Genomic DNA, 22,084 nt, shown 5'->3' on the forward strand with positions numbered 1-22,084 from the left:
TTCTATATGTTTAAATCAATCTGGTAGCAAAAACAAAAAACAAAAACAATTATTTCATCATACTTTCTTTAAAACTAGATTGCATTCATTGTGACTCCCTGTTGAATTAATAAATAATACAGTAGAGTCTCACTTATCCAACAACTGCTTATCCAGTGTTCTAGATTATCCAATGCATTTTTGTAGTAAATGTTTTCAATATATCATGATATTTTGGTGCTAAATTCGTAAATGCAGTAATTGCTACTACTTTTTCTGTCAAATTTGTTGTATAACAAGATGTTTTGGTGCTTAATTTGTAAAATCATAACCTAATTTAATATTTAATAGGCTTTTCCTTAATCTCTCCTTATTATCCAACATATTCGCTTATCCAACGTTCTGCCGGCCCGTTTACATTGGATAAGCGAGACTACTGTATTTGAAACCAGCTACATGGTTACATACACACAATATATATATTATGCAAGTAATATATTGTGACTCAAGCCCAGCAGCCACATTGGGAAAAGGAGATCAAGTTTGCTGCCGATTGGACCACAATGAAGAAGATGTTTCCAGCTTCTTCTCATCGGTGATCAAAGCTGAGACAAGGTGAAAAGGGGATGGAGATGTCATCCTGCTTACACCCCATTTGGCAAATGAACAGACTTCCTTCACCCAGTGCAACTGCTGGCCATTAAGGTGGCGGGAGGCATTTGCATAGTCTTACTGTAAAACTATTTATTTCATGTCAAATGCATTGCATAATAAATAAATTTAAAAGTGATGAAATGAAGGAAATCACAAGCAGCTAAATAGTTTTAGACCAAAAGTGGGCAACAGCAACCGCATTGTCCATAGCTTTAAACAACTCCTCCTCCGTACATGAGGCAAGACATTGTGGGCAAGCTTGCTTTTAAACTGTAAAACCATGCAATTTACCGAGCAGCTATGAATTCATAACTCCAGGTTACAAATCCATAGCTCCTATAAAGGATACCAGGAGATATGAACAGAAACAGAAGAAAAGTGTCTTTTATTTTTCTTTTGATCTATTTTATTTTGCTTGTTTGTTTGCCCTAGAGGGTTATGGGCCACACTCTGTTTAGCCATAACCTTGTTGATAAAACAGAGGCAATCTCTGGAAAATATTCTATTGAAAAGCTTTCTGTTTCTTTTAAAGGCCCCTCAGGCCAAAGATGTAAAGAATTAGAGAGCCCTAACAACCTTTTCAAGTGTTAGGAAAATTGATCCAAGTGCTTTCTGTAATGTGTGTTGTCAAAGGCTTTCATGGCCTTTACTGGCTTGCTGTGGGTTTTTCTTGAAAAAAAAAAACAAGGGAAGAAAGCAGCTCAAAAAAATCACTGGGTTTTCTTGACCAGGTTGGCTTACCTTTGTTTTTCTATGAGAGTAAGAAAATGTGACTTTTCAGTGGGTTTCCATGGCCAAGCAGGGATGAAAATTCTGGTTTCTAGAGTCATAACCCAATGCTCAAATTGATAATTGTTCTGGTTCTCAGCTCCTTTCAAGCAGATGCTATTTTATTGACCCACAATGCATTGCAAATTGTGTCATGCTACCAGCAAAGCCCACAATTTTAGTTCACAATACTCTGTGGAACGTTGGCCAAACAAACAGATTGTTGCAAGGAGGCAGCTAAGCAAAGGACCACTAATTGGAGTCCTAATTGAGCAAGTAAACACAGAGTTTGAAAAGTTACTTTTTAAAAGCAATATAAATTTACTGTTATAATGTCAACAAACAAAAAATGTAGCTTTAATGGATTAACAACAATTACAGCTACAAATACATTTGAGTACCTCTTCAGTGTCTAGTTTCTGAAATCCAAACTGGTTTATCTAAAACAGTGGTTCTCAACCTGTGGGTCCCCAGGTGTTTTGGCCTACAACTCCCAGAAATCCCATCCAGTTTACTAGCTGGGAAACGTCAGGAGAGAATGCTTCTGGAACATGGCCATACAGCCCGGAAAACACACAACGCAGTTTACCAGCTGTTAGGGTTTCTGGGAGTTGAAGGCCAAAACATCTGGGGACCCACAGGTTCAGAACCACTGATCTAAAAGATTTCTATCTATGAGCTGTCTTTATCTTCTACAGCATCTCAAACCTTCTTCTCCTGTTTGTAGACATTTCCCAGAACTTGCTTCTGAGTTTACTGCACAGCAATATATATGAGGCACAGGAAAGGGGAGTGACATTCCTCCATTGGCAATATACCACCAAAAACTGCCAAGAAATTTGAGTAGGAGGGAAAATGGAGAAGAGAGCTGAAAGATAGGGTCTCTTCTACACCATGGAGGTTAGCACATTGTAAATCTGCCTTGAAGAAGCCCTGAGTCCACCAAGAAACTGCTGAATCCAGGAGTTGTTGTCTCCTCCATGTCACTATCATTGCTGTCCCTAGCTATCTATGGACCTGTGTCTGAGTGCCTGGTCATCGCGAGTCCTTTTGTTGATACCTGTCTTCCCTTTCCCTGCCTCATTCTGACATAACAGACAATGGCCAGGCTCCCTGATAGAGCTCCATGACTTGCTAGGAGCCACAGAAGGGGTGACATGGACATTATCAATTTCTTTTCCAATGCAGGGAAAAGATGATAGTAGCAGTTTCCATCTGGACAGAGATTTGGGCTGAATACAACCCTATCCAGCTACCCAGTCTGCCCTAAAGGCCCAGGAGCAAACTCTGGAATCTAAAAGCAAAGTTGGAGTATATTATTATTATTATTATTATTATTATTATTATTATTATTATTATTATTATTATTAAACTTTATTTGTACCCCGCTAGCATCTCCCGAAGGACTCGATGCGGCTTACAAAGGCCAGGGCCTCAACACACAATATAACAATACAAAACAAAAGGCAAATTAAAAACAATTAAAACAGTATAAACAACAAGCTATAAACAATACGCTAAAACACAATAAAACTGGGCCGGGCCAGAGTAATGGGTACAAGATTAAAAGTGCTGATGTGACAGGTGATATATAAGGCTTCTAGGGCAAGTGCAGAGTGCGATATACAATCTTAGTTCTAATAAAGTGCTTATGGGACTTGGTGTTGGAGATTTCCTATTAATCTGGGAAGGCACATTGGAAGATTTCCTATTAATCTGGGAAGGTATAGCTGAAAAACCTGTGGTACTCACTGGAATCAACTCTGTGTTGTGAAGACTGACAGCTGTGTATTTTGTACCAAGTATGATTTTCGGGTTAAGGTAGATAGACCTAGGATTTGATGTGATGAAAGGAGTGAGCTGTAGAATTCTTTTCTGATTCAGATTAAACTGAGGGTGGTTCTAACATAGCCATTCAAACCAAGTCAGGATGTGGATTAAAGAAAATTGGTTTGCTGCAGAGCACCTACACAATCATATTAGGAACCAATTCCACGCTGAAACTGTGGCCACAAAGATCCACTGATTACAGATCAATCAGAACCCAGGAATATTTTTTGTTATCCCATCCAGCAGGATGGGATAACAAATGGGCATTGCCATGTCCATCCAAGATTGATACTGGACTGAAACGGCAGACCAAATGAAGGCAAAGGGGTGGAAAATACTATTCTCATGGCAATACGGTTGTTTCCTTTCGAGAGGGGAGGTGTCTGTTGACTTTCTGTTGGTCTGTGTTCTTTGAATGCTTCAGTGATAGCCCTGTCCTGACAAGCACTCCACATTTTTCTGTCTTGCGTCCAACTCTGTATGGAATACAAACTAATCAGCTACAATTGATTTTATGACATATTTTGTAATTTCTGGTGAGTTTTTCTTAATATGCTGTTTCCAGCTACATGTGTGCTGCAAAGTGCACTAGGGTTTATATGTGTGGAGACCCCAACCTCTAGTTGGCTTCAAACTCTATTTTAATGAATGTGTGCACTGTGCAACCACCCTAAGATAGAGAAGAATTGCAGAGTTTGAATGCTTCCTCTTACTTGAGGCATAAATGGCATTTCCCTGATACTTTCATTTCTAGGAGCAGTGATACAAGTTTGATCAGTACATGAGCTTCCTTCAAGTGGACCATGATGCTCACACATGCAAAATCCTGTTAATAAGAGCAAGGATGCAAGTCAGTTGTTGGAACTATTTTAAGTGGTTGAATGGCTAAACTGGTACAATCCATCAACAGCAATCCTGTCCAAAGATGGAAAGGCTAGAGGCTGTTGCAAGAAATAATTTGGCTGTTATTTGTGTTGATGTGATTCCCTGTGTAGTTGTGTGGCTCTCTGCCTTTCATACCCGCACAGGCTGTCTGTCACTTACATGGCAGCAACAGAAGATAGATGAGTGAGACGGGAAAACCTGCAGCCAGGAAGATAAGAGCTGATGAAAAAAGAAGCACCAATGAATTCCTGGAAGGCTCTTTTTATGCCTTTAATTTTGTCTCCTGGCATTGCTGTTAATCTCAGCGAAACAGTAGGAGAGGTAGTATAGTACCAATGGAAAATGGACTGCCCTGAAGCCTTGTACACATACCCAGATGTGGGCTACACTTCCCATTTATCAGAAAGCCAACGTAACCAGTGTTTATTGTGACTTCAAAGGAATGCAGCGCTTCTACGGAAAATACAGCACCCTCTGTTTAGTTTATGGTTTTCTCTGTGCTTCTGGCTCAGATGCCTTAGGCCTGGATCTTGTGAGGTCTCAATAGAAAAGCAGGGCTGAAGTTAGGCAGTGCTTAGCTATATAATATTGGTTCGGCTTCGGGAAATAGTCTTGTTCCTGTTGTTGTTGTCTTTAGAAGCTTGCCCGCAAGCTGAGATAAACGAAGCTGCCATTTTCGCTTTCTCTCCATTTTTCTAAACAGGGGTTCTTCGTGCTCCCATTTCTGCATTAATTTTCTTGAGGTTGCACAAAAATTCATATATTTATCTGCATTTCTCCTCACACACATTTCTGTCTCCCTTCTGCAAAGATAACAAATAAACAGACAAATAAAGAATACGCCTCATAACATTTCTAGGAGCTGAGAGGGAGAATTTGCAACATATTTCTAACACCCATGGGTTATTTTAAGCTGCAAAGTGATAAAAATCATTTCTAGGTCACATCCCATTTTTAGAAAAGGCATCAACTGGGCCTGATCTCAGATTATATAATAATCCAACTCCAACCCTATCCCCATCCCCCGGTAATGGATGCCAATATGCTCATTTATGTGTACTCTTTCTCCTTCAATGCCATTCAATGCCAATTATACAATTAACAAGGACAGACAACACAGATAGAGGTAAAGGCAGCTTTTCCCATCTTATTTCTGTCATCTTGGAGGCCGTGCTCAACTCTGGCCATGGGGGGTGCTGTTGCTCCATCTTTCATGCCGAGGAGCTTCCTCCTGATCAATGTTCTTAAGGCTGCCTTTATTACCTCCCCGCTAAAAGCGGTACCTAGTCGCATTTCTGCTTTCGACTTGCAAGGTGGGCAGGTGAGCTGGGGCTAACACCGGGTGCTAACCTCAACTGGGCTCGAACTGCTGACTTTTTGATCAGCAGGATTTTTCTGCCCGCTGTGCTAAGCCCTTGGACACAAGGGATGGTGTCCTTGGACACTCTAGTTTGCTTTTTCTATTGCACGTTCTTGTTATTTTGTTTGTAGAGAACCATAATTAAAAGCTGTTGTCCTTAAGGACAGTCTCTGAAATGTTTGGACAAAAAGGAGCAAAGGAGGAGATGAGATCGCATGTAGATGTAGAATCTTAAAGAAAAGATCTCGAGTTTCACATTTATACTGCTGACTAGCTTTACTGCTGTGCCGACTAGTTTTAAAGTGAAAGAAAGAGCTGATTCAGAGGCTAGCCTCTTTTGACGATTAACTACAGCAGCAGATGCAGGGCAAATGAATTGTGCTGGGACTGCTGAAGAGTTGAGACTGGATAATGAATGTGGGAGGTGCACTCTTCACCCAGTTAAAAGTTTGATGTTTGCACATGAGATGTCTCTATTTCTAACACTAAATGTGTTAACTCTCAGTTCAAGGAGCATAAGTGCATCACAGTAGAATTAATGCAGTTTGACACTGCTTTAACTGCCATGATATGAGTTTTAAAGACCATTTTAGTGTATTTACTTTTACTTTTCCCACACTGTTACTATTTATTTTTTTACTTTTGTATTGCTATGGCAGGAGCCCCCAGTGCTGCAGCGAGTTAAACTACTGCTGAACTTGTTGACTGAAAGGTCGGCAGTTTTAATATGGGGAGTAGAGTGAGCTCCCACTGTTAGCCCCAGCTTTTGCCAACTTAGCAGTTTGAAAACATGCAAATTAAAGTAGATCAGTAGGTACCGCTCTGGCAGGAAGGTAAAGGCACTCCATGCAGTCATGCCAGCCACATGACCTTGGAGGTGTCTATGGACAACGCCGGCTCTTCAGCTTACAAATGGAGATGAGCATCAATCCCCAGAGTTGGACATGACTAGACTTAATGTCAGGGGAAAACCTTTACTTTTACCTATTGCTATGAATTCCTGAGGTTGTCATTTTACAAGGACTTTAGCCTTCTTTGCCAAAGAGTTCTGGGAAATCACCAAACTACAGCTCCCATTTTCCAACACATTGAAACATGAAATCAAGTGGTGTCAAACTGCATGAATGCCACAGTATAGATGTGCCTTCAGAAGACAGGCCAGTGCACTGTTGGTATACCAGGTTGCCAAGAAGGAAGCTAGCAGTATATCGTTTCCGTTTGGCACAAGTTTATTAGCCGCTGCTCTGTTTTGGGGCATAGTTCAAAGAGTTGTTTATGATCAATAAAGCGCTATACAAATCTATCTGAAAGTTCATCTCTCTCTCCATAGAAGTCTTCCCAAGCATAACAATCTTTCTCACTGTCACAACTCTTCTCTAGTGAGGACACATGAGAGGGCCTTCTCAGGGTCTACTTTCAAGCTGTGGAACTCTCTTCCAAGAAAGGCTTTGTTGAACCCTCCTTGGTCTCTTTTTGCCATCAGGAAAAGATCTCTTTCTATGAACAGGTCTTCAGACTTAAAATTGTTGAAGTACAAGGTTGTATCCCTCTGAGAAGAGAGTAGAAGGTGAGCTGAGTTTTGAAGTCTTCCTTGACCAGTATAAGAAATGGCTTCGCCCCCAACCTCCTTCACCTCAATGGTCAACGGCCATATCACGAGAAGGTCTCATCAACCTCCAGACACTTCCCACCAGTGAACAAGTGTACAATCAGAATTGGTCATTCTCCTGTTGTTCATTGGAAAGCTAGAAACATCCTCCTCTTTCCATCCTGATTGAGAGCTGAACAGATCTCTTTAATTCAGTGTGACTGTTGACTGTAAGGTGGGCCTGAGAAGGCATTGACAGTCATGGCCACAGTGCCAAGATTATTACTGTGTGGCTTTATTGCATAAAGAGTATTTACAGATCCATAATTCTGGTTGATGAATCTATAGCTACAACACACAATGCCAGTCATCACCAATCATCATCATCATCATCATCATCAACATCAGCTTGAGGTAGTCTCAGGGCCTAGTCATTACCTGGCAACCCTAGTGGAGAACTTTCCCCAAGGTCTACATCCACTATAAATGGTGTCTTCACAATACATTGCAGCTATATAGAAACAACCTAAGCTCTTACATTCTTGTGAGTCCGGTGCTCCCCTGGGAGGTGTATATAGAAGTGTTTGACAGTTACTCTAGAGGTTTCCTTATATTGACTCAAATCCTTGTTCCATCTAGCCCCACATTGTCAACTCCGACTGGCAGCAAGGGCTTTCCAAAATTTCAGGCCGGATTCGTTCCTAGCCTTGTGTTAGGAAATCCTTTGTTGTCTCCCATCCAAGATCTAACCAGACCAGCTTTTGAAATCAAATGAAATCAGATATGTCAGAGATAGTGTGATATTGCAGCAGAAGTAGAAAGCAAAGCATACACAAATGGGACAAAGGGGTAAACTGTTGGCAATTGAACAGTATAAATTGTGTGTGTAATATGGTACATTTACCAGCTAGATAGCTGCTTGATAGCTTGGAGGAACCTTCTGTCGAGGCTTCCAAATGCTACTGTGAAACATCTGGCTCCCATTCTGGCACAAAGAGCCTAATTTAGTTCCGTTTGAAGATACTGTTCTAACAAAGGAATTAGTGAAGAGATGCGTGGCACTGATGGGCATACAGAACTGCCAGAGTATAAGAGCCAAAGCAAATAAGTAGTAGATTAAGAAATCTCTGGAGGTGTCTTACAGTCCTCAGAAGCTATAGACATGTTTTGTTTCCTGAACTGAAAGTGTACAGGTGGCAGTGGTTTCCTACTACCTAGGAATACCTTATTGCCAACCAACCCCCGAAGTAAAGAGACCACACAACAATTATGGATTAAACTATGGGCAACTTTTATTAGTCTTATGTAATTGAACTTGTACGTAATTCTAAGGATGGTGTCATGGAACCAAGTCCCAGGGCTGAATTTCCAAGCCCTGGACTTGGAGTCATAACATAAATAATCCTGGAAGCACCTGGCAGAAGAAGATAGAAGAGCATGGGAACTCGGGGTTGAAAGTATAAACAATTATAATTGGTATAGAGTGTGGGAATGGTAGAAATGTGATACAGGGGGTGGGGTTTGATGATGATATTTGCGTGTGGTGTTACGTTGCATCAGAGGTGATAAAAATGATTGTATGTAAACATTAGGTCATTCTCGACTTTTTCCAAAGTCATGTATTCTTCAATAAAGATTGGATTTGAGAGCAGCTATCTTTGATCTGCGTTCAGACTGGTCCTTTGAAGTGAGCCTGACAGTTAAGTCGAGAATCCCGTTCTCACCCTCTTGCGAATTCGCAGTGAAGTGATAATGAGTGGAGAAGGCGATCAAAGCCTAAATGGAGCAGAGAAGCCTTTGCCAGGGGCCCGGCCGTTGGGGGAAGAGACGCTGCAAGCCATAGCTTCCTCTATGGGGTACCCCAGGCCGAACGGCGTGACCCAGAGGATTCCCAGAGGAGGAAGAGGCGTCTCTGCGGCTGCAGAAACCAGTTGGGGATCTGGAGGAAGCATGCCGGAGACCGTGGCCCTGCGGTTATCAATCCTGGAAACTAATTTATCCAGGCTGTCGGAAACCGTGGGGAGGTTGGTGCCACTATTGGAAGAGAATCTCCAGAAGGAGCCCACCCGATATGGCGCCGAGAGAGAGCCAAGTAAAGAAGAAGCTTGGAGCCAGAGGGGCCAGCGCGCCTCAACGCAGAGCCCCGTGGCGGCGAGGGGCGAGGGGGATGAGGAATACTGGCAGGAACTGGAGTTCCGAGACAGAATGGCGCGCGAAGTGGAGCGCCAGCAAGCTCTGGGAACTCTGAGGCCGCCAACTCCAACAGGACTTCCAACCCCCCGAATGGGCGTCGGGGTGGAAAGACCACTGGGGCCAGGGATCGGGTCCAGTGGATTAGCAGACGAAGGCGGAGAGGAGCCGGAGATCCAGGAAGAGGAGGAGGATGTGCCGTACGACGAGGGAAGGCGAGGTGCGGGGGCTACAGCGAGGCCCGCATTCGGATGGGTGGAAGGGCCGACAGCAGCGGCAGAATTTCGGGAGTCGCGCGGAACGACCGCCGGAGTGGGGCGCGGCGTGTTCAAAGGGGCCGTCCAAGGAAACCCGATGCAACCCTTCCCCATGCCTCCCAGACAGCATCAACGGGCCGCAGAATGGGTGCAAAGGAGGGAAGAGCTCAAACTGGAATACGGAGGGGAATCATCTGAACTGAACTTTTTCCTCATTAGCATCAGAGGATATATGGAAGACAATGCACACACATTCCCCTCCGAAGGAAGCATGGTTCGGGCCATCGGCAACACACTAAAGAGAGGAGCAGCCAGCTGGTATGTGCAACTACATGCCAGACGCGACCCGTGCCTGAGGTCAGTACCCCGCTTCCTCGCCGCACTGGAAAACCAGTTCAGAGACCGGCTAGAGCAATTGAGGGCTCGAGACCAGCTTAAAGGAATAAAGCAGAGGGACAAAACGGTGCCCGAGTACGCAGAGGAATTCCTCCATCTCGCGGAAAGGGTACCAGAGTGGTCTGAAGTGACCAAAGTGGAGATATTCAAAGAGGGACTACGCCCCGAGGTTTTCAGTTGGGCAGCGCACAGAGACGACCCAGAAACACTCCAGGGCTGGATACAACTAGCGGGGCGCGTCAAATCCACCCTGGCCCAAGTAAAGCGTTTCAGGGGCGGCGGCGGCCAGCAAAGACCGGTGGCGAGGGGTCGAGGAGAAACGAGGAAGCAGGAAAGGCCCGGAGGGAGGCCGGGGATCCCCTTCAAAGGAGATGACAACAAACCCAAGCCGGGATGCTTTGTATGTGGGAAGACGGGCCATCGAGCAGCAGAATGTTGGGCCCGGAAGGGGGAGCCGCCAAAACCCTCAAAGCCCAAGCCAGCAGCCGGGAGACGAGCGGAGGAGGAGGTGCGAGCCCCAGAATCTCCGGAAAGGCTGGTGAGTCGAGACAAACGCATGCTAGTAGTGCCAATCTGCCTATCGGGGCTAGAGAATCGGGCCACCTGCAGGGCATTCGTGGATTGCGGTTGTTCTAGGAACATTATAACTCCGGAATTAGCAGGAGCGCTGAAATGCCAGCAGACGTTGCTTGACTCCCCAATTGCATTTTCGCAGCTAGATGGATCAGTTGCTGCTGGGGAAGTATCTACGAAGGAAATACGGGGGGTCCCATGTAAAATAGGCAAATGGGAAGGAAGAATATCCTTTGTGATAGCCCCTATTGCCACATACCATGTAATACTAGGGATCCCATGGCTCGAACAGGCAAATCCTGAAGTAGATTGGAGAGGAAAGAGCCTAGCATTTAAAGAACAACAAACGCTATGGGAGATAAGCAAAATAGCAGGAGAGGAGGACGAGGGAAATGAAGCAGGGGAAATAGACCCACAGCTATTGCCACCTGAATACAGAGACTTTGTGGATGTTTTCAGTCAGAAAGAGGCAAGTAAATTACCTCCCAAGAGGAATATAGAAGTAGAAATTGAAATAACCCCAGGAGCAAACTTACCAAAACCAAAAGTGTATCCCATGTCTATTCAGGAGAAGGGGGAATTGAGGAAATATATTGATAAGAACCTGGCGCGAGGCTTCATTAAGCCATCCAATTCTCCTCTCGGAGCCCCAGTGTTATTTAGGAGAAAGAAAGACAACTCTCTAAGATTGTGCATTGACTATCGAAATTTAAATGCAATTACTAAGGACAATAAATACCCTATGCCCTTAGTAAAGGATTTAATTACCGTATTGAAGAAAGGGAGCATATTTACTAAACTGGATTTAATTGAAGCATATCATAAATTAAGAATCAAACCCGAGGATACTTGGAAAACTGCATTTTCCTGCGCATTCGGCCATTTTGAATATAAAATTTTGCCATTTGGGTTAAAAAATGGCGGCAGTTGCTTTATGCAGCTTATAAATGAAATACTGCACCCATTGTTGTACCGAGGAGTATTCATATTCCTTGATGACATCTTGATCGTGAGCGAAGATAAAGAAAAGCACGTGGAATTGGTCCGGGAAGTTTTGCAGAGACTAAGGGAAGCAAAGCTGTATGCAAAACTGTCCAAATGTGAATTTAATAAAACTCAATTTGACTTTCTGGGGTATCGGATATCTCCAGAAGGGTTAGCTATGGACCCGTCTAAAGTATCAGATGTAAAAGAATGGGGAGTACCTCAAACAAGGAGGCAATTGCAATCATTTCTGGGGTTTGCAAATTTTTATAGATCGTTCATAAAAGGCTTTGCGCAAATAACCGCACCCCTTACTGAACTTTTAAAAACAAAAGGGAAAGGGGAGACAGCAAAAGTGAAAGCTCCTGGCGCCAAACTGAGTTGGACGCCAGAATGCCAAAAGGCATTTGAAACCCTAAAAGGATGCTTCACAGAAGAACCCGTCCTAAAACACCCCGATATCCGGAGCCCTTTCATAATCCATTGCGATGCTTCAGACTGTGCATACGGGGCAGTACTATTGCAAAAAGATCAAAATGGGAACTTAAAACCTTGTGGATATTTGTCCCGGAAGTTCAGTGAAACTGAAAAATGTTGGCCCATATGGGAAAAAGAAGCATTAGCCATATTAAAAGCCTTAGAATGCTGGCGACACTTCCTCGAAGGGAGCGGAATCCCATTTGAAATTTGGTCTGACCATAAGAACCTCCAGTATTTAAAATCTCCTCGAAAATTGTCCCCCAAACAAATTAGATGGGCACAATACTTCAGCAGGTTCGATTTCCAATTAAAGTTTTTCCAAGGGAAACAGAATGTCTTGGCAGATGCTCTTTCACGCATGCCTCAACACGAAGGCATAACCACAGCAAAAGAGGGAACAGTATTCTCTGATAAACAATGGGGTTTAGCTGTCAGTACAAGAGCGCGGACCCAAAGAGAGAACACTGCTATTATTAAATTCGACGAGGAAAATAGTTGGGGAAAAGAACTGAAACAGTCATACGAAGGAGATCAGTGGATCGCATCCAACGCAGAAAAGGGGGAGCAGAAGGGGGGATTCTGGTTTGTGAACAAGAAACTGTATATCCCAGCAATATTGAGGATTAAGATTTTGCATCGTTTTCACAATAACCAGAGCGCTGGTCATACAGGAATTACAAAAACAACAAAGGCAATAGCAAAACATTGTTGGTGGCCAGGGATGAGGAAGGACATAAAGAATCATGTTGTTCAATGTGATGATTGTGCCAGAAATAAATCGAGAGGAGGGAAGCCAATGGGATTATTACAAACAGTAGCAGAACCTACCAGGCCTTGGGAATGTGTAGCTATGGACTTTGTGGGGGAACTGCCGGTTAGCAAAGGACATCGTTATATTTGGACAGTATTAGACCTGTTTTCCAAACAGGCCCACTTTATAGCACTGACGAAACTACCATCGGCAGAGAAACTAGCTGAATTGTACATAAACCATATTTACAAACTTCATGGATGTCCCAGTAGAGTGGTCAGTGACAGAGGGGTTCAGTTCACAGCAAAATTCTGGGAAAAATTCTTGGAAATGCTAGGAGCAGAAAGGAGTCTAAGTTCTGCTTTTCACCCCATGACAAACGGGGCAGTAGAACGGGGCTACCTTCGAGAAAACTGGGCCCCAAATATATTGGACCATTCAGAATACAGGGTGTTATCAACGAAGTAACTTTCCAGTTGGCATTGCCAAAAAGTTTAGGGAAAATACACCCAGTATTCCATCGCAGCTTACTGAAAAAGTATATGGGTACTTTGGACAAAATGGACACATAGAGTTATTGTTTGATTTATTTCAGAATTGTGATGAAAGAAGCACCGAAGAGGAGGATGGAGAAAAAGAGGGCGCCATGTCATGGAACCAAGTTCCAGGGCTGAATTTCCAAGCCCTGGACTTGGAGTCATAACATAAATAATCCTGGAATGAACTTTGGCATGAACTTGATGTAGATAAAGCTGAGGCAGTGGACCTCCCCAACCTACTCCTCAGCTAATTTGGGCAAAACACCTGGGTCCCCGGCTGAAATAACTTTGGGCAACCACTGAAAGGAAATTTATTTATTTATTTATTTACAGTATTTATATTCCACCCTTCTCACCCCGAAGGGGACTCAGGGCGGATTACAATGAACACATATATGGCAAACATTCAATGCCAACAGACAACAACATACATTAGACAGACTCAGAGGCATTTTTAACATTTTTCTAGCTTCACGATTCCGGCCACAGGGGGAGCTGTTGCTTCACCGTCCAGTAGTGGCTGTACTTCCTCATTCCTTTCCTCGTGTTTTGCTGGCAGTTTTATGGTGTTGTAAATTAGCCTCCCGCATAAAGCGTCCCTAAATTTCCCTAATTGACAGGTGCAACTGTCTTTCGGGGCTGCATAGGTCAACAGCAAGCCGGGGCTATTAATGGTCGGAGACTTAACCCGACCCGGGCTTTGAACTCATGACCTCTCGGTCAGTAGTGATTTATAGCAGCTGGTTGCGCCACAGCCCGTGACAGAAAAATCTGCCCCAAGGTTATTGAGGCCAGACTCTCCCAGTTCCTAGGCCATTTCTGTTCATCCTCACCTTAGTTATTTGAACCATAGGTGAGGGTTTCCATTCCTGCCCAACACACACAGAAGAGCGCCTTAGGTGTTCACCAAAAATGTGAATCCCTTGCTGTTTTCCAATAAGCCTTTTTAAAAACCACACCATCCCAATTTGTCCTTAGTGAACAGTATTGGGTAGGCACCCCCTCCCCAAATATAGGGGGGGATTCCTACCCGGCCCCAAAGGCAATCAATTAATTATACTGCTAATAAGCGAGATGGTGGGTCAGTTTCCAGGTTCAGGATTATCTTAAGGGATAGATACTAGGCTTGCTCAAATAATTCGATTTTCCCGTTACCCGTTATTAATTCGTTATTTTCGTTTGTTTTGAAGCAATATAGAACCTTGGTTGTCCACACGTCTGGATATCGCGGTTTCGAATCGCGAGAGGCCGTTTTTTCTTATTTCTTCGTTTTTTTCGTTAAGAAAAAAAAGCTTTTGCAAATCACCCAAACTCCTTTCCTTTTGCCCCTCAGCCAATGGGAGGCTCAGCCAATGGGAGGGGGCGAGGGGGAAGGAGGCCGAGGAGGAGGAGGAAGACGGAGGGGGGAAATGGCCGCCGCCGCCGCCTCGCCTCAGCTCAGGCCTGGAGAGACCGAGAGGGGCCCGGCGGTGAGGAGGAAGAGGCCCGGGATGCGAGGGGGTGTGGGCCAGGCCCGTCCTCGGCTGCTCCCAGGGGCCCAGATTCGCACCCTCCCTCCCCCCAATACAGGTCTCCAGTCCATACCATGCTACATGAACTTGAATGGATACTGTGGTTGTGTTGTGTCGAAAGCTTTCATGGCCGGGATCACACTGTTGTGGTATGTATTCCGGGCTCTATGGCCATGTGCCAGAAGCATTCTCTCCTGACGTTTCACCCACATCTGTGGCAGACATAGAGGTTTTGACGTCTGTGCGAAGCTAGGCAAGTGGGGTTTATATATCTGTGGAAGGTCCAGGGTGGGAGAAAGAACTCTTGTCTGTGGGAGGCAAGTGTGAATGTTGCAATTGGTCACCTTGATTAGCATTGAATAGCCTTGCAGCTTCAAAGCCTGGCTGCTTCCTACCTGGGGGAATCCTTTGTTGGGAGGTATTAGCTGGCCCTGATTGTTTCCTGTCTGGAATTCCCATTTTCTGGGTGTTTCTGGGAAGGTAATGGCACTCCATGTAGTCATGCCGGCCACATGACCTTGGAGGTGTCTATGGACAACACTGGCTCTTGGGCTTAGAAATGGAGATGAGCACCAACCCCCAGAGTCAGACATGACTGAACTTAACGTCAAGGGATACCTTTACCTTTACCTACACACACACACACACACACACACACACACACAAGCAGGGACTATATATATATATATACACAATATATATCACACACACACCAATTTAACAAAGTTTCAGCCACAAAAACAAAGTTTCTGAAGTAGAACAATGACTTTCACAGTAAAGACAACCCAATTTAACAGGAAATAAGACTTTCAAACCAGGAACAGATTTCTGCAATTATTAAAAAATGGTTTATTATAAAAGCTATGAAAATTTGCCAAAAATCAGAGGATAAGGGAAACGTTCCACATTTTGGTGAGCTATCAGTGTTAAATGTGTTCTACCACTGTACCAAGTTTGAAGAAGATCACTCAAAAAATGAGGGCGGGAGAGCCCCCTAAGTCCCCCCCCTTCGGGCTGTTTTTGGGCCACCGCGCATGCGCGTCTGCCATTAACGAATTAATTTAGAAAATAACGAATTTTCGTTAATTACGAAAAATTTTGGGGGCCAAATTTGTTATTAGCAACAAAAACGAAAAACTGCCCCCTCTAGTTTTGAAACGAGTTTAGAATCAAATTTTTCATGGATCGATCAAGCCTAATAGATACCATTCGGGTAACTCTGCCTCCAGAAAACAGCTCTGACTGGAGCTACTTTCCTTTAGTTTCTCCCTTGGCAGAGGTGGCAAACCCCTTCCCAACTCCCAACTGCGCAGGGGAGAGATGTTAATACTGACTCAGACCCTTGCTTAGTATTGTCAGCCCTGACTGGAAGTGGCTTTCTGGGGTTTCAGGTCTGATTTGTTCCTGTCCATACCTTGATACCCTTGCATTCTCTGGTGGCCTCCTATCCAGGCCCTAGACCAATCTTACAAAAATGTGATAAGCTTGAATGTTCTATGGGTGGTATAAAGTGATGGAATTTTGCAGTATGCTGTCATTTTTGTGGTGATAACAAGAAATAAAGAAATATGGACTCTCATTAGTATGATATTTCCTTTAGGGGGTTTAGATGGATGCATTTTTGCTTAGCACTAACATTTTTCTTTTTTAGATTTAATTTGTTACTTGTTCCTGGATTAGTACTACTTGTTTGTCCTCCTCCTGATGTTTGCTCTTTGATTAATTTGCTAGTGCTATTTTAACCCTTTTATGGCTTGTTGCCATGATTAGAGATGCTCTCTGGTCATCTACTGTTAAAGTTGTCTCTTGCTAAAGATTAGAAATGTCCATGGACTTCATCCAGTTGAGAACCTGAAGCCAGGTGACAGTGACAGAATCTGTGGGGCAGCATGGCGAATCCATGGGGAAACAGAGGAAACCATCACTCCATGCATCGCATCACCAGCATCGTCTGACTCAACATGAGCAGTCATTCGTGTTCTGAATTCTTCCTCCCAACATGATTTCAATATGAAGCTGGCACTGATGGGCTCCAGCAGGCTCTGTACTGGCTCCATGTTGAAAGTGTCCTATGACAGGGCAAAAGCCCATGTGATGAGGCCCTATGTGTCTATATGTGTCTTCAAGTCAACTTATGGTGACCCCATGGATTTATGAGGGGGGGTGGTTTCAAGGAATGCTCAGAGGTATTTATGCCATTTCCTTTCTCTGAAACATTACTGAACCTGAGATTTGTTGGCGTCACCTATCCAAGTACTAATCAGGCTGAACCTGCAGTCTGTGACAACAGTGAAACTACAATACCACACAGTTTCTTAATCATGATGTCACACTGCCATCTAATACTTATTACATTGATTAACTTTGATTAGTTAAAACCCTGTGGGATATTTTTGCCCAGTGTGGAAGGCCAGATTGTTATGGATAGTGCTGACTAGCAAAAGTGAGGAGATGCTGTTTGAAGGGTCAATCTTGGAGCTGGAGGCCAGCAGTGCCAGCAGCCTCCTCAGCCAAGCTTGAAGGAAATGTCTATGGAGGAAGCAACCACTTCTCAGCTTGCAGAGCAAGTGAAGGAAACTCATCTGAACAGGCAGAGGAAGGGTTAAGTGTTCCATCTCATTTGAACCTGAAAAGGGATTAGACTCAAGGAGCTCTCAAAAAGCAACTCCTGAGAGCAGTATATTGTTGCTGGTACCAACATCAGCCTTTAGAGCTCACACTGTTGATGGTCTCTGGACTGTGGACTATCTTTTGGACACTGGCCTTCGGATTTGTGGATTAACCCTTGACTCTGTTGGAATCGGCTTTGGAACTTGGAATGGACTATTGACTTCTCTGTTGTTATTCCCTGCTGTTAGAATCTCTTGACTGTATTATATGTCTTGGACTCAGACCATTTGTTAACCTCCCATTTGTAAATGGGGTCTAGTCTCATGACACAGATATAGGTTTTTATTTATTTATTTACAGCATTTATATTCCGCCCTTCTCACCCCGAAGGGGACTCAGGGCGGATCACATTACACATATAGGCAAACATTCAATGCCTTTTAACATAGAACAAAGACAAGACAAACAGAGTCTCCGAGCGGGCCTCGAACTCATGACCTCCTGGTCAGAGTGATTCATTGCAGCTAATTGCAGCTGGCTTGCTCTCCCGCCTGCACCACAGCCCGGGCCTAGACCAGAAATCTGGATGATTGAGTATGCATATTTGATAGGTAAAGTAAAGGTAAAGGTTTCCCCTGACATTAAGTCCAATCAGTCATGACCGACTCTGGGGGTTGGTGCTCATCTCCATTTCCAAGCCGAAGAGCCGGTGTTGTCCATAGACACCTCCAAGGTCATGTGGACAGCATTACTGCATGGAGGGCCGTTACCTTCCCGCTGTAGCGGTACCTATTGATCTACTCTCATTGGCATGTTTTCGAACTGCTAGGTTGGCAGGAGCTGAGGCCAACAGCGGGTGCTCATTCCGCTCCCAGGATTTGAACCTGGGACCTTTTGGTCCACAAGTTTAGCAGGTCAGTGCTTTAACACAGTGTGCCATCAGGGGCCCAGTATCCATTTGTATCCATTTGATACATGGATACAAAGACATATTTGATGTATGGGTGTTCATGTATAATTGGTGAATGAATGTGCTTGTATCTTTGCTATATGCGTGTACATGCACATTGAGTGTCTTGGCTGATTCAACACCAGTGCTGAATTGCACAATTAATGTGTAATTCCACATGCAGTGACTTATACTATGATACCCAGCACATGCTCAGTGGAACTACATACACAGTTCTGCTTACACAATCTTTATCTAAATAAAGATATTCTACCCTGGACAAAAATGTCCAGGAAAATCTGTGCAAAATATTCCAAACTCTAACAGCAGGGAGGAGAGAGGGCTCTTCACTCCTATAAAGCATATGGTGCCCATAAAGCTGGCATTTTCATCAGCAACAACTCCATAACAACAGAAAACCTAAATGTGGAAATATTTCAAAACATCTTTTTACCAATATCTTAAAAGAAATGGATTCAAATGCACTTTTGCCCACTGGCTGCAATTCTAGAATGAAATGCTGAAATGAGAAGGCATCAAGAGAAATACAGTTAAGGAGTGGGAGGAAGTGAAAACACACACACGCACACACATACACAAGGTATTATACTATATTAAAAAAAGAAAAAGGAAGGTTTGCAATATCCTGAGGAAATAATCAGAGGGTGAGATCAATGCGGAGGATCCAAAATGTTCATCCACATCCTCAAAGTCTCTGGTGGCTGTTTTCTCTCTTTTACTATTAAAGATAACACATACACACACACGCACAAACATATGTTCATCCCCTTAGATTACAGAAGAAATGAGAGGCAGGGAGGAAGAAAATGAGAACTTGTAAGAGAAAAAAAGCGTTCTGCTTTGAACACAAAATACATATTACCATGTCAAAATGGTAATGCGAGGAGTGTACAACCACCACAATTCCATGAGGTTTAGTAATGCCATTTCATTGCAGTTTCATCCCACCACCATCATCAGAGATATGATCATTCTCCATCAATAATATATTTCTTTTCTGGCAGATCTTCTTAGCTTATGGAACTCTCAGTCCAAGATATTCTTTTCTGCTGGCACTCGGATGTGACCCCAATAATGAGCTCCTGAGCATTCATTCATTTCCATTTCTGTTTGTTGCTATCTTCCTTCAAGCCATTTCTGACTTTTGGTGATCCTACAATAACTCTTTCATAGGGTTTTCTTGACAAGATCTATTCAGGGTGGGTTTGCCTTTGCCTTTGCCTTACTCTGAGGTTGAGAGATTTGCCTAAGGTCGTCCAATAAGTTTCATGTCTGAACAAGAATTCAAACCTTGGTGTTCAGGTCATAGTCCAATACTCAAACCATTTCACCATGTTGGGTTTGTTTTGAGTTACAGAGGTACATTGTTATCACAGTATGCCTGGAACCCTGTGGTATAGTGGTTTTGGCACTGGAGTATGAGTCTGGATATCAGAAATGAATAGAAATGAATAGAAATGAATGGGGTAACTTTGTTCAAGTCACATTCTCTCAACTTCAGAGGAAGACAAAGGCAAACTCCCTGTGTCAAGAAAACCCTGTGATGGTTTCTCCTTAGTGTTGACATAAGTCAGAAACTACCTGAAGGCACACAACACCAAGTGAACAAATGCAAGGAATAGCAAGGCCTACAGTCTTAGAAGGCACTACATTTAGGGAGGAAAAGATGAAATGTGCATGACACTCAGCTTGATGGCAATACATGTGAAAAAGATCTAAAGGTCTTATGAGACCACCAGCTAAATGTGAATCAGCAACAAGATGCAGCAGCCAAAGTAGCCAATGCAACTCTTGGCACCACCATTCAAGGGGGATATTGACAAGCAGGGATTTATCCAGAGAAGGGCAATCAAGATGGTAGAAGTTCTGGAAACCATGCCCTATGGGAAATGGCTAAATTAAATGGATATCCTTAGCCTGAGGAAGAAAAGATTCAGGAGAGATATGATAGCCATCTCTCACTGTCTGGAGGGATGTCATGTAGAAGATGGAATGAGTTTGCTTTCTGCTGCTCAGTAGACCAGGACAAGAACCAATGGATTCAAATAACAAAAATGAGATTTCACCTAAAGATTGGGAAGAATTTCCTGACAGTAAGAGCTGTTCAGAATAGACAGAATAAAAGATAGTGGATGCTATGCTACTTCTTTAACGAGGGGTTATGGGGTGCTTTCGTTGTATATTCCTACATAGCAAGGGCTGGATAAGATGGTCTTTGTAGTTCATTCAAACTCTATAAAACTAGAAACTCCAACCTCTTTTACTAACCTCAGAGCAAGGCACCAGCCTGCGTAGACTGATTTCCACAGATGTGGGAAAGGATTTAGCCATCAGAGCAGGAAGATATAATGACTTCCCCTCATCACAAGCACAAAAGCACAATTAAGGAATGGGAAACATCCGAATTATTTGCTGAAGATGAAAGGAGGAAAATTGGAGCCGTGTTGCCCAACTTTGAATATGGGAAAATGATGTCAATTTCTCCTCTCCAGGCGAGGAAATTAAGCATCTCTGATTATGTGTCTCATTCCTCCCATTGTTGAGGCAGGCAGGCTGCAAATGGCTTATTTTCATCCACAGCCAAAAATAAGCCAAGAACGCAGACATGACAATGACTCTGGAGGAAATTGACGGATCTGGTTGGGGATGAAGCTGTTGACCTGAAGGGGTGAAAAATTCTGAGGGTCGGTGAGATTTCCCTCTCTCGTGACAAGAGTCCCGCTCATTCCTGGCAGAAGAAGACTTCTCCTTCTGTTGTAAACAATCTACTTCCTATCTGATGAGGGAAGCACTTACTAATGCCCACAGCTTCTACATCACATGAAGAAATCATTCTGGTCTTTCAGATGCCAAATCTGTTTTTTTTCCCAGATGTTATCTTAGAGAGAGAGAAAGAGAGAGAAATTGCCAATTTAGCTTAGCCCAGCCCAGTCTACTTATTTCCAAATGAAAGCATCTTTGTTTCCATATTCTCACTTATCCAACCTTCGCTTATCCAATGTTCTGTATTATCCAACGCAGTCTGCCTTTTAGTAGTCAATGTTTTTGTTGTCAATGTTTTCAATACATTGTGATGTTTTGGTGCTAAATTTGTAAATTCAGTAAGTACTACATAACGTTACCGTATATTGAACTCCTTTTTCTGTCAGTTTGTTGTAAAATATGATGCTTTGGTGCTTAATCTGTAAAATCGTAATGCAAATTGATGTTTAATAGGCTTTCCCTCCAACATTTTCACTTATCCAACGTTCTGCCGGCCCGTTTATGTTGGATAAGTGAGACTCTACTGTACTTCTAATTCTAACCCAACCATGACAGAGGGTTGGGCTGGAGGGCCTTTGAGGTCTCTTTTCAATTATGTTTCTAACCTAAGTGGAGATCCTACATATGCTTGTATAACATAGATTTGCACACACATATAGTTAATGTGTGGTTATGCTTCTCCAACCTTCTTTTGAATATCTTTGTAGTGCAACTGCAAGGGGGAAATGAACATGAAGAAGGGTTTTGAATACGCTTTGGATCCAACCTATCTTCAAGACCACATTTCTTTCTATGAACCAACACAGGCACTAAGATCTACCGGGAAGGCCCTCCTTCTGTTCCCATCTCCATCTCCAGGCCTTCCATATACAATTGAAGACATGTTTTTTTTGGCAAGCCTTTGACCATATTTAGAATCCCTTAATGAACATAATTGAGGACCTAGAGATTACCTTACTGTGCACTTTAGAAGACTGATATTGATTACTGTTGTTT

This window comes from Anolis carolinensis, chromosome 4 (assembly GCF_035594765.1).
Source record: "Anolis carolinensis isolate JA03-04 chromosome 4, rAnoCar3.1.pri, whole genome shotgun sequence".
NCBI lineage: Eukaryota > Metazoa > Chordata > Lepidosauria > Squamata > Dactyloidae > Anolis > Anolis carolinensis.